Source organism: Pristiophorus japonicus, chromosome 12 (assembly GCF_044704955.1).
Source record: "Pristiophorus japonicus isolate sPriJap1 chromosome 12, sPriJap1.hap1, whole genome shotgun sequence".
NCBI classification, from domain to species: domain Eukaryota; kingdom Metazoa; phylum Chordata; class Chondrichthyes; family Pristiophoridae; genus Pristiophorus; species Pristiophorus japonicus.
The window spans coordinates 102,071,773-102,084,178 of NC_091988.1; the positions used below are offsets into that span (position 1 = coordinate 102,071,773).

The 12,406-nt window shown below is 43.4% G+C and overlaps 1 protein-coding gene across 1 annotated transcript in view; it reads right to left on the minus strand.

Annotated features, from left to right (window-relative positions):
- Nucleotides 1-12,406, minus strand: part of rad54l2 (RAD54 like 2) — a 149,787-nt gene that overhangs the window by 70,925 nt on the left and 66,456 nt on the right. The gene's annotated exons all lie outside the window — the stretch shown is intronic.

Below are 12,406 nucleotides of genomic sequence, written 5' to 3' on the forward strand. Positions count from 1 at the left end.
AGTAAGCTTTGGCCAGGCTTAAAAGGAAATTTCAGGAGGCTAGTTCGAAGTTATTCTGATGTGAGGAAGGGTGGCGCTTTCATTATTTTATTACACAAAGACAAGTTATACCGATTGAACTAAATGAGTCTGATCATAACGGTATCAATGTTCCCTGCAAGCTACGCAGCACTGCAGGGGTCCTGAACAGCCGGCTCTTCAATAGAAAAACTTTGCATGCAGGATACTTTGAATGGGCCGCGCATCCCCTTACAGGCCCGGAAAAAATATTACAGGGAACTCTATTCGGTACTTCAAATAAAACAGCTTAATGATCCGTAACCGGTCTGCCGTCACTGGAGATTGAAGCACACATACGAAAGCCACAGGTATCTGGTTTGGATCACAAGGGAGTACCCTGGGTTACATTACTGTATAGTTAGATACTGGTCAGCACAGACACACTGCTAGATGTAAAAGGCTCAGATTACTTACGGGAATGACCGCTGCACCTGAGGAGACGTTTAAGCCAAGACCTTAAACTTGTAACAAAACCTTTTAACTAGATCTTGCATTAACGCAAACACAAGTGCTTCAACTCTGGTGTACTGCCTTGCTGTCATGATGTAACTCTGAAGAGTGCAGTGTTGGCTTAGAGGAAGAAGTTGCAGTATATTTTAAGCATTAGCATTAGAAGTACAAGGCCCGCAGAGGTGAGCATCAGGGTTATATCCAATCAAACTCTAGGTCAATGTAACTTGGCAAGACACGGGCACCTCTCCTGTCTTCCCCTGCTTCTCCACCGTCTTCCTTTAGTTTACATAATCACCATCAATGGTCACCTAGTGTGCGCACTAGGTCTATGCAGCAGAGCGGGTCTCTAGTCATCTTGGTTAATCCTTGCCACTGGACCTAGACCTAGCTCTGTCAAACCCGTGGTGGCTAGTGTGCAACGGCCACCACACGTTAAAAAAATCCATACACAGGCATCTTCCACATTTTGGGACCTGGAATATTAGGTCCTTCATTGAAACACCTGTGAACTCATCCCTTTTTGGCGTGGAAGCAAGTCATCCTCGATACGAGGGACCGCCTATGATGACAATGGTCACTACAAAGCTTTACACCTCAGTATTGTTTAGATATTCTTTTCATTTTATAAAGTGTACATATTACGAGATCGCTCCTTAACGTGGTGCTATAGTTTTTTTCCTCGATTCCTTAGCCGTATTTTTTCTCGTTGGTCTAATCACTAGTGTCAGGGTGGGGGAGGATTCCCACCCGCCCAGGGCAGTCGATGCTGATCGCGGCACCCTGGTAATATTGGCACTTGAACTTCGGAGCTCTTGGTGACAGCCAGAAATGAGGGTGGGGAAAGAAAGGCTGCACGAGTCGGATTGATCATCCCCTCCGCCGATTTAAGTGACTGCTGTGGCTATTTAAGTGTTTACACATTATGTATCACCTCAAACATGCCTAATATTCAGCATTGCTGAGGAAATAGTGACAGAAAATGTGACCCAAGACATTACACCATCATTACTGCCTCATTTAAAAATTATTGGCTCATATTCGGGTGGACATATGCATAAAAATACACGGCGCAAAAATGGACGGAGATGCAGTATAATGGGGTGGTCTCCGTGGGATTTTCTACCCCATCCGAGCTAGTGCCGCGGCAAAACTGGTGGTAGAGGAAAGCCCTACCTCATCATTAAATTCTCTGATGAGTTTATTGGTGTTTATGTTGCTGCCTCCAAAGCTACTAAATCGTGGCTTTTCATCTTCCTACAGCAGAATTTCATTCTCCATGAACTTAACTCCCGAGTTAATGGCGTGAAGTAGCCCGGGTTATGGGCCAGAGAAATCAGACAAGGTGGGTTAATCTGAAGCTTCTCCTCCAACCTATTTCTCCCCTCTTGTTCTGAAGATGCCATTTCAAGCTGGGTACAGTTCCACCGGCAACACTGTCATACCTCACTAGGACAGTCACTGAACAAGCACAAAATCTAGACAAGAGGTAGGGAAAGGCTATTGAACCAAAATGGCATCATGGCAAAGCCTGCTTATGTCCGGACTCAACATCCAGAGACTCTCACCATCATAGGCAGTCCTTTGGAATCGAGGAAGACTTGCTTCCACTCTTAAATGAGTCCTTAGGTGGCTGAACAGTCGAATACGAGAGCCACAGTCCCTGTCACAGGTGGGACAGATAGTCGTTGAGGGAAAGGGTAGGTGGGACTGGTTTGCCGCACGCTCCTTCCGCTTCCTGCGCTTGATTTCTGCATGCTCTCCGTGATGAGACTCAAGGAGCTCAGCGCCCTCCCAGATGCACTTCCTCCATTAGGGCAGTCTTTGGCTAGGGACTCCCAGGTGTCAATGGGGATGTTGCACTTTATCAGGGAGGCTATGAGGGTGTCCCTGTAACGTTTGCTCTGCCCGCCTTTGGCTCGTTTGCCGTGAAGGAGCTCCGAGTAGAGCGCTTGCTTTGGGGGTTGAGACTCTGGGCTTTGCTTTGAGACTCTGGGGGGTCACTGGATAGCAACCAGGAGCGAGAAGTCATTGAGATCAACTGCAGTATTCCAATTACCAACCCAGCTGAGATAAGCGTTGGAACCTGGGCTCTCCCTGCTTTGCACAACTTCGTATCAGAATATATGGCAAATTCGGTAACTGAGCAGTCTGAGGGAAGCCCTGAAAGCAAGATTTTTATAAACTCAGAAGGATAAATATGCAAGCAGTAACTGATGAAAACTGCAACACGCAATATTGGACTTGACCTTCATAACCCTCAATGGGTTCACCGCTCAGTCACTTGCCTCAATTATTTAGGGTATCAATGACTTAAAAAAAACACTGGACAAAGAACGACTATTACAATTCTGCGGTCCAAATGGATGATTATTTGCAGATGTCCAGATGTAAAACCTTAGCTGCAAAGATCTTATCAGATCAAGAAAGGTATAAAATAAATCAGCAAAAAACATCCGATTCTGATCACGTCAAACTCCCACATCTTCGAAACAACGCTCATAGGAACAGGAGGAGGCCTTCAGTCCCTTCTCCCTCTTTCACCATTCTATCATGGCTTATCTGTACCTCACTCCATTTACCCCCCCTTTGATCCACATCCCTGATACCTTTAACTAAAAAAAACTCTCGTCGATCTGTCTTGAAAATTTAAATTGACCCAACATCTACTACTTTTTAAGAACAGAACATAAAAAATAGCAGGAATTGGCCATAAGACCTCTCGAGCCTGCTCCGTCACGCAATAAGATCATAGCTGATCATCGACCTCAACTCCACTTTTCCGCCCGATCTCAATTTCCCTCGAGTACCCTAGAGTTCAAAAATCTATCTATCTCAAAGACTCAGCATCCACAGTCCTCTGGGGCAGAGAATTCCAAAGATTCACAACACAGTGAAGAAATGCCTCCTCATCTCGGTTTTAAATGGCATACCCCTTATCCTGAGACTGTGGCCCCTAGTTCTAGACACTCCAGCCAGGGGGAAACAACCTCTTATCACCTACCCTGTCACCTCCTCAGAACCTTGTATGTTTCAATGAGATCACCTCTCATTCTTCTAAACTCCGGAGAATATAGACCCATTCTACGCAATCTCTCATCATAAGACAACCCTCTCATCCCAGGAATCAATCTAGTGAACCTTTGTTGTACTGCCTCCAAGGCAAGTATATCCTTCCTTAGATAAGGAGACCAAACTGTGCAAATACTCCAAGTGTAGTCTCACCAAGGCCCTCTACAATTGCAGCATGACTTCCTTACTCTTATACTCCAACCCCCTTGCAATAAAGGGCAACATGCCATTTGCTCTCCTTATTGCTTGCTGTACCTGCGTGCTGGCTGTCTGTGTTTCTTGCCACGAGGACACCCAAATTCTCTCACCATTTTAAAATATTCTGTTTTTCTATTCTTCCCACCAAAGTGAATAACCTCACATTTCCCTACATTATACTCCATCTGCCACCTTACAGCCCACTCACTTGGGTCCATCTATATCCCTTTGCAGACACTGTGTTCTCACTGCTTATTGTCCCACCTAGCTTTGTGTAGTCAGCAAACTTGAATACATTTATACTTGGTCCCTTCATCTAGGTCATTAATATAGATCTGTAAATAGCTGAGGCCCCAACACTGATCCTTTGTGGTACCCCACTAGTTACAGCCAGCCAACCTGAAAATGACCAGTTTATTCCTACTCTCTGTTTTCTGTCCATTAACCAATCTTCTATCCATGCTAATACAATACCTCCAATCCCATGAGCTCTTATCTTGTGCAATAACCTTTTATGTGGCACCTTATCGAATGCCTTTTGGAAATCCAAATATACTACACATTCACTGGTTCCCCTTTATTTACCCTGCTAGTTACATCCTCAAAAAATTCTAATAAATTTGTCAAACGCGATTTCCCTTTCATAAAGCCATGTTGACTCTGCCTAATCATGTTCTGATTTTCTAAATGCCCTGACACCACTTCCTTAACAATAGATTCCAGCATTTTCCTGATGACTGATGTCAGGCTAACTGGCCTGTAGTTCCCTATTTTCTCTTTCCCTCTTTTCTGGAATAATGGTGTTACATTTGCTGCCTTCCAATCTGCCGGACCATTCTAGAATCTGTGGAATTTTGGAAGATGACAGCCAATGCATCCAATATCTCTATAGCCATCTCACTTAAAACCCTAGGATGCAGGCCATCAGGTCCAGGGGATTTGTTGGCTTTAAGTCCCATTAGTTTCTCTAGTGCTTTTTCTAGTACTTTTTCTATACTTATATTATGTTAAGTTCCTCACCCTCCTAAGACCCTCGGTCCCTCACCATTTATGGTATGCATTTTTGTGCCTTCTAGAAACATAGAAAATAAGTGCAGGAGTAGGCCATTCAACCCTTCGAGCCTGCACCACCATTCAATATAATCATGGCTGATCATGCAACCCCATGCCTGCTTTCTCTCCATACCCCTTGATCCCTATAGCCGTGAGGGCCACATCTAACTCCCTTTTGAATATATCTAACGAACTGGCCTCAATAACTTTCTGCAGTAGAGAATTCCACAGGTTCACAATTCTCTGAGTGAAGAAGTTTTTCCTCATCTCGATCCTAAATGGCTTACCCCTTATCTTTAGACTGTGACCCCTGGATCTGGACTTTCCCAACATCGGGAATCTTCTTCCTGCATCTAACTTGTCCAATCCCGTCAGAATTTTATTTGTTTCTATGAGATCCCCTCTCATTCTTCTAAATTTCAGTGACTATAAGCCTAATCGATCCAGTCTTTCTTCATATGTCAGTCCTGCCATCCCAGGAATCAGTCTGGTGAACCTTCGCTGCACTCCCTCAATTGCAAGAATGTCCTTCCTCAGATTAGGAGACCAAAACTGTACACAATATTCAAAGGTGTGGCCTCACCAAGATCCTGTACAACTGCAGTAAGACCTCCCTGCTCCTATACTCAATTCCTCTCGCTATGAAGGCCAACGTGCCATTTGCCTTCTTCACCGCCTGCTCAACCTGCATGCCAACTTTCAATGACTGATGTACCATAACACCCAGGCCTCGTTGCACCTCCCCTTTTCCTAATCCGTCACCATTCAGATAATATTCTGCCTTCCTGTTTTTGCCACCAAAGTGGATAACCTCACATTTATCTACATTATACTGCATCTGCCATGCATTTGCCCACTCACCTAGTGTCTAAGTCACCCTGTAGCCTCCTGGCATCCTTCTCTCAGCTCACACTGCCACCCAGCTTAGTGTCATCTGCAAACTTGGAGATATTACATTCAATTCCTTCATCCAAATCATGAATGTCTCGTGTAAATAGCTGGGGTCCCAGTACTGAACCTTGTGGTATCCCACTAGTCACTGCCTGCCATTCTGAAAAGAACCCGCTTTTTCCTACTCTTTGCTTGTCTGCCAACCAGTTCTCTATCCACATCAATACATTACCCCCAAAACCATGTGCTTTAATTTTGCAGACTAATCTCTTGTGTGGGACCTTGTCAAAAGCCTTTTGAAAGTCCAAATACACCACATCCACTGGTTCTCCCTTGTCCACTCTACTAGTTACATCCTCAAAAAATTCTAGAAGATTTGTCAAGCATGATTTCCCTTTCATAAATCTATGCTGACTTGGACCAATCTTGTGAAGACAGATACAAAATATTTGTTCAATGTTTCTGCCATTTCCTTATTCCCCATAATAACTTCTCCTGTCTCAGCCTCTAAGGGACCAAGGCTTACTTTTGAGGGAGAGAATTCCAGATTTTCAATGTTGTGGGCAGAGGCTACAAACACTGGATTTTCATATGGCAGAAAGGTCACATTAAGCCGTAAAATCTTATATGGTAAAATATTGATTTATTTTACCGGTTCCCCAGACAAGAGGCAGCAACCTCCCATTATAATCCAGGTATCGCCCTAACTCCTCCCCCCATTACATTTTCCTTGTGCAAATAGCTTGATGACAGTTATTGTAAGTGTGCATCTTTGACTATACTGAGTTAGCATAATCCAGGTCTAAATGAATATTGCAGTCAGTTGATTACTGGGAAGTATGCAGGATGCTCAGTATGTCTCCTGTCAAAAGTCAATAGAAAATAACACTACATCATTTTTTGCAGGCTAAACTACTGGTTAAATTTAATTACAAAAAAAGTTCACAGAAGCAAAAACATTGACAAGATATTAAACAGCACAGTACTTGTATAGGAGAACTGGAATCTGTCCACAGGGAGTTAATCATTCCTATTCAGAATACTGACATAAGCGTTCTTTGCTATCACAGAATGGAACAGCGTCTTGAAATAAATTAGATGTACTTTTTTCGTTCTTTGTAAATGTTACACAGTCTCGAAGCACAGCTTTCAGGTTGTGAATAGGTAAGCCTCAAACACCCAGAGCGCTGTGCTTCCTTGCTAAAAGTATTAATAGCCAGAAATTGTCCATAAACCTCTTTGATTGCGTGACCCCTTCAAATAAATAGTTTTACGAAAAAAACTGTTAAGTCTTCTTACCTTGCTAGCAACTCTATTTTCTTCCCTACATTCTCCCATCTTACGACTGAGATATAACCAGAAATTACATATTAATCACATGATAGCTACATCCATGAACATTTGAACCATGTTGCCCACCTAAAGGGAAACCTTTATTGGTTAATTTGTGATCAACCTGTGACCAATTTGGATTACATAGATGAAACGTCCCCAGTCCACCATTTTGTACTTATGAAAGAACAGCCTCCATTTTAAATCTCAACTATTTCAACGATGTAAAAACAGAAATTTCCATACCTTCGTCAATGACCAATGCAATGTTATTCAGTTGCTAGGAGAATACAGAAAGATGGCTAACATCAATTTCTCGTCAGGGACGAGTGGGGTGGTGGGGAATAAAAAGCAGGCACCAAGGGCGAGACTTTCCACTATGGTCGCTAACACCCCAAAATGGGTGACATTTCCAGCCTTAGAGCTTTTAAAAAAAATTTTCAGGACCGCTGGAATATCAGCCATTTTAAAAATTGCTAGTTTCGCCTTTTTCATTTGGGCGATAGCGATGTGAAATGGGCCTTAGCGATGTATTCAGTCATGTAAGGCTGGCATCCATAGCAATGGCCGTTCTGCACATGCGCATTTTTTTTTCAGGCAAAGAACTTTTCCCACAGGGGTTGACAGAGAGAACAGGGGACCTGGTCCCCATCAATAACATTATAGAACCTTTCTTTTATTCTAGCCCCTGCTGCTTTATAAAATAAAATCTATCAGCCAACTGAGGTGAACTCCATCCCCTTCCTCATGGGATGACATAAACTAGTTCTGCTTCTACTTGCACTATGGACCAGAGGGGGGGTAAAAAATCCAAAACTTATTGGTCCCAAATTTCCCCAAAGAAAAAAATACCCTTAACTTACCTGGATGCCCGTTTTTTTTTTTCTAAGGCCCCTCAGCGGTGAAAATTTAAAGTAGTATTTTCTCCACCATATGCGCACCCTCTGGCAACGGCGCTACCCAATTCAACACTGCAGGGCGGAGCCTCCAATGTGCACTGAAACCGCACAGTGCATGCGAGGGAAAAAAAATTCTAGCCCACTGGTTAAGCAAAATTCGGTCAGGCAGAGTCAGCATGGATTTATGAAGGGGAAGTCATGTTTGACAAATTTGCTAGAACAGGGTGGATAAAGGGGAACCAGTGGATGTGGTATATTTGGACTTCCAGAAGGCATTTGACAAGGTGCCACATAAAAGGTTACTGCACAAGATAAAAGTTCACAGGGTTGGGGGTAATATATTAGCATGGATAGAGGAATGGCTCACGAACAGAAAACAGAGAGTCGGGATAAATGGTTAATTCTCAGGTTGGCAACCAGTAACTAGTGGGGTGCCGCAGAGATCCGTGCTGGGACCCCAACTATTTACAATCTATATTAACAACTTGGAGGAAGGGACTGAGTATAACGTAGCCAAGTTTGCTGAAGATAGAAAGATGGGAGGAAAAGCAATGCGTGAGAAGGACACAACAAATCTGCAAAAGGACATAAACAGGCTAAGTGGGTGGGCAAAAATTTGGCAGATGGAGTATAATGTTGAAAAGTGAGAGGTCATGCACTTTGGCAGAAAAAAAATCAAAGAGCAAGTTATTATTTAAATGGAGAAAGATTGCAAAGTGCTGCAGTACAGCGGGACCTGGGGGTACTTGTGCATGAAACACAAAAGGATAGTATGCAGGTTCAGCAAGTGATCAGGAACGCCAATGGAATCTGGGCCTTTATTGCAATGGGGATGGAATATAAAAGCAGGGAAGTCTTGCTACAGTTGTACAGGGTATTGGTGAGGCCACACCTGGAATACTGCGTGCAGTTTTGTTTCCATATTTACAAAAGGATATACTTGCTTTGGTTCACTAGGTTGATTCTGGGGATGAGGGGGTTGACTTATGAGGAAAGGTTGAGTTGGTTGGGCCTCTACTCACTGGAATTCAGAAGAATGAGAGGTGATCTTATCGAAACGTATAAGGTTATGAGGGGGCTTGACAGGGTGGATGCAGAGAGGATGTTTCCACTGATAGGGTAGGCTAGAACTAGAGAGCATGATCTTAGAATAAGGGGCTGCCCATTTAAAACAGAGATGAGGAGAAATTTCTCTGAGGGTTGTGGATCTGTGGCATTTGCTGCCTCAGAGAGCTGTGGAAGCTGGGACATTGAATAAATTTAAGACAGAAATAGACAGTTTCTTAAACGATAAGGGGATAAGGGTAATGGGGAGCGGGTGGGGAAGTGGACCCGAGTCCATGATCAGATCAGCCATGATCGTATTAAATGGTGGAGCAGGCTCGAGGGGCTGTATAGCCTCCTCTTATTTCTTATGTTCTTATGTAAAATTAAATTTAGTGCTTAGCAGGGGAGCAGTCAAGCTGTCATCTTAATTACCCTTCATTTCCTTCAAAAATGTTACAATAATATCAGAGATGTTCACTGTGGATGAACTATAAAGCATCCTATCACATTGTTCTGACTCCTGACAACTTGATGACTCCTGTCAATTAAAAGGTTACTGATGGGATGGTGACTATTTCACTCTATTGGATGCTTTCTCTGCGCCCATATATGCATGATCATGTCATTATTCATGAGTGGCACGAATCAGGAGTTTATATCTCATTCGCAGCGGGGGTGGGGGGGGGGGGGAAAAGAGAGAGAGAGAGAGAAACAGAAAGTAAGTTAAATCAATGATCAGTGGTTAGGTGTTGCCAAGCTTGAGGTTTAAAAGACTGCAGACCTGAAGTGGAAGAGGAAGGGGATGCTGAGGGAGTAGATTTCAATGCGTTGATGGGAGATAGAAACAAAAATTGATTGACACATACAGACACACAATACTATTACAGCACCTCATCCATTACATCATCGCATGCAGGAAGTTTGAAGTGAAAAATTAAAAATGATGCCCGACTGTTCTAAATAGAACAATATGCACATTCTTAATGCTCGAGGGAGTGAATGAACTGCCCTAGGGGAAGGGGAAGGGGAAGGAAGACACAGGAGTGGTATTACTGTGGCTTGAGCGGAAGGAAATCCCTGACAAAAAGCGTAATTTACATTTAGAATAGCTTTGTGCTCAAGGTGAGGTGTGTTTTGCTTTGTAATTCAAACACCCAGTCGCAAATACTTCCTAGTCATAGATAGTAAAACCAGAAGCGTACTAAAGCTCCCTCTCTTCTGCCCCAAGAACAACAGCTTGTGCCTTTAACAAAGACAACCATCCCAAAGCACTCACAGGGACGTAAAGGTGCCCAAGGTCCTACCTCAGAAGAGTACCCCTTACTGCACTGGTGATACTTTGCCATTTCCCACAGCGGCCATCTTGTTACTTCCCGAACCAACACTGATAATTTGAAATGGAGGCAGCTTTGCACTGTGAGGGCATGCCCATTAGGAACTGGATTGAGACTACCCAAACTCATTTCCCTTAGACCCAGCAGATATTGGAGGCCTTCATCAGATCATTCTGGGGGCTGGATTTGAACACAGGTCCAGAGATGAAAGGTCAGCATTTGCACCTGCCCCGACAAAAAAAAATCTTGATTTTTGGGCTGATTTCCAACTGCATTTTTTTTTAATACAAAAGACAGACAGCAGGGAGTGTATTTACCATTAATGAAGGGGAAATTGACATCTTCTATACTCTGTCTTATTGGCATTACTCCTTCCTAAACTCGAACATTGCATTCAGATCAATGATATTGCGTCATTTGCAGCTTGTGTGACTCCAGTTTTAGCTCAGCATCATTGCCCAAGGGAGCCTGCTTGCCAATCTGCCGTTGAGTGCTGACTCTTCCAGCTTTTTCCACACAACCAGGTGCATATGACCAGATATATAATAAAATTATTTCCTGTATCAATTAACTATACGGCTACCCACAGGCACAGCACAAGACAGTAATGGTTTAGAGTCCCTGCATTCTTTTTAGATTGAGGTCTCATCATTTCTATAGTTTCTTTCACCACCTCAGGCGATCCTAAAGCTCTTTCAACTAATTAAATACTTTTGAAGTGTAGTCATTGTTGTAATGTAGGAAATGCAGTAAGCAATTTGTGCACAGCAAGCTCCCACAATCAGCAATGTGATGAAGCCTAGATAATCTGTTTTAGCGATGTTGGTTGAGGGATAAACATTGGCCAGGACAATGGGGAGAACTCCCCTGCTCTTATTCGAAATAGTACCATGGGATCTTTTACGTGTAACATCTTATCTGAAAGACGGCACCTCCACCAGTGCAGCACTTCCTCGGAGTGTCAGCCTAGATTAAGTGGTTAAGTCCCTGGAGTGTGGCTTGAACCCACAATCTCCTGACTCAGAGGTGAGAGTGCCCCCACTGAGCCACGGCTGACAAACGAGAACCAAAGACTAAAGATCAACTGAAGATACAAACCTAATAATCTGGCTGTTTGGTTCAGACACAGACCCAACCTACAGTGTGCTCCCAACATGTTCTGTTTTTAGGTCCGTTAACGGCAGTCTTAAAATAAATTATGTAAACATCACAACTTGCCCAAACCCAGTGTCCTTGGAGTAACTTTGAGGCTATTCTATCTCACAGAATCATAGAATGATACCTGCACAGGAGACCATTCGGCCCATCGTGCCTGTGTTGGCTTTTTGGCAGAGCTATCCAATTATCCCACTCCCTGCAGCCCTGCAAATTTTATCCCTTCAAGTATTTATCCAATTCTCTTTTCAATGCTGCTTTCTCTACCCTTTCAGGTAATGCATTCCAGATCACCACTCGCTGTGTAAAAAAATGTTTCCTCATGTCACCTCTGGTTCTTTTGCCAGTCACCTTAAATCGGTGTTTTCTGGTTACCGAACCGCCTGCCACTGATAACAGTTTCTCTTTATTTACTCTATCAAAACCATTCATGAGTTTGAACACCTCGATCAAATCTCCTCTTAACCATCGCTGCTCTAAGGAGAACAACCCCAGCTTCTCCAGTCTACTCCACATAACTGAAGTCCCTAATCCCTGGCACCATTCCAGTAAATCTCTTCTGCACCCTCTGGGGCCTTGACATCCTTCCTAAAGTGCCGTGCCCGGGATTAAACACAATACTCCAGCTGAGGCTTAACCAGTGTTTTATAAAGGTTTAACGTAACTTCTTTGCTTTTGTACTCTATTCCTCTATTAATAAAGCCAAGGATCTCATCTGCTTTTTTGACAGCATTGTCAACTTGTCTTGGCACCTTCAAAGATTTGTGTACATACGCCTCCAGGTCTCTCTGTTCCTGCACCCCCTTTAGAATTGTACCATTTAGTTTATATTGCCTCTCCTCATTCTTCCTACCAAAATATATCACTTAACACTTCTGCTGTGTTAAACTTCATCTGCCATCTGTCTGCCCATTT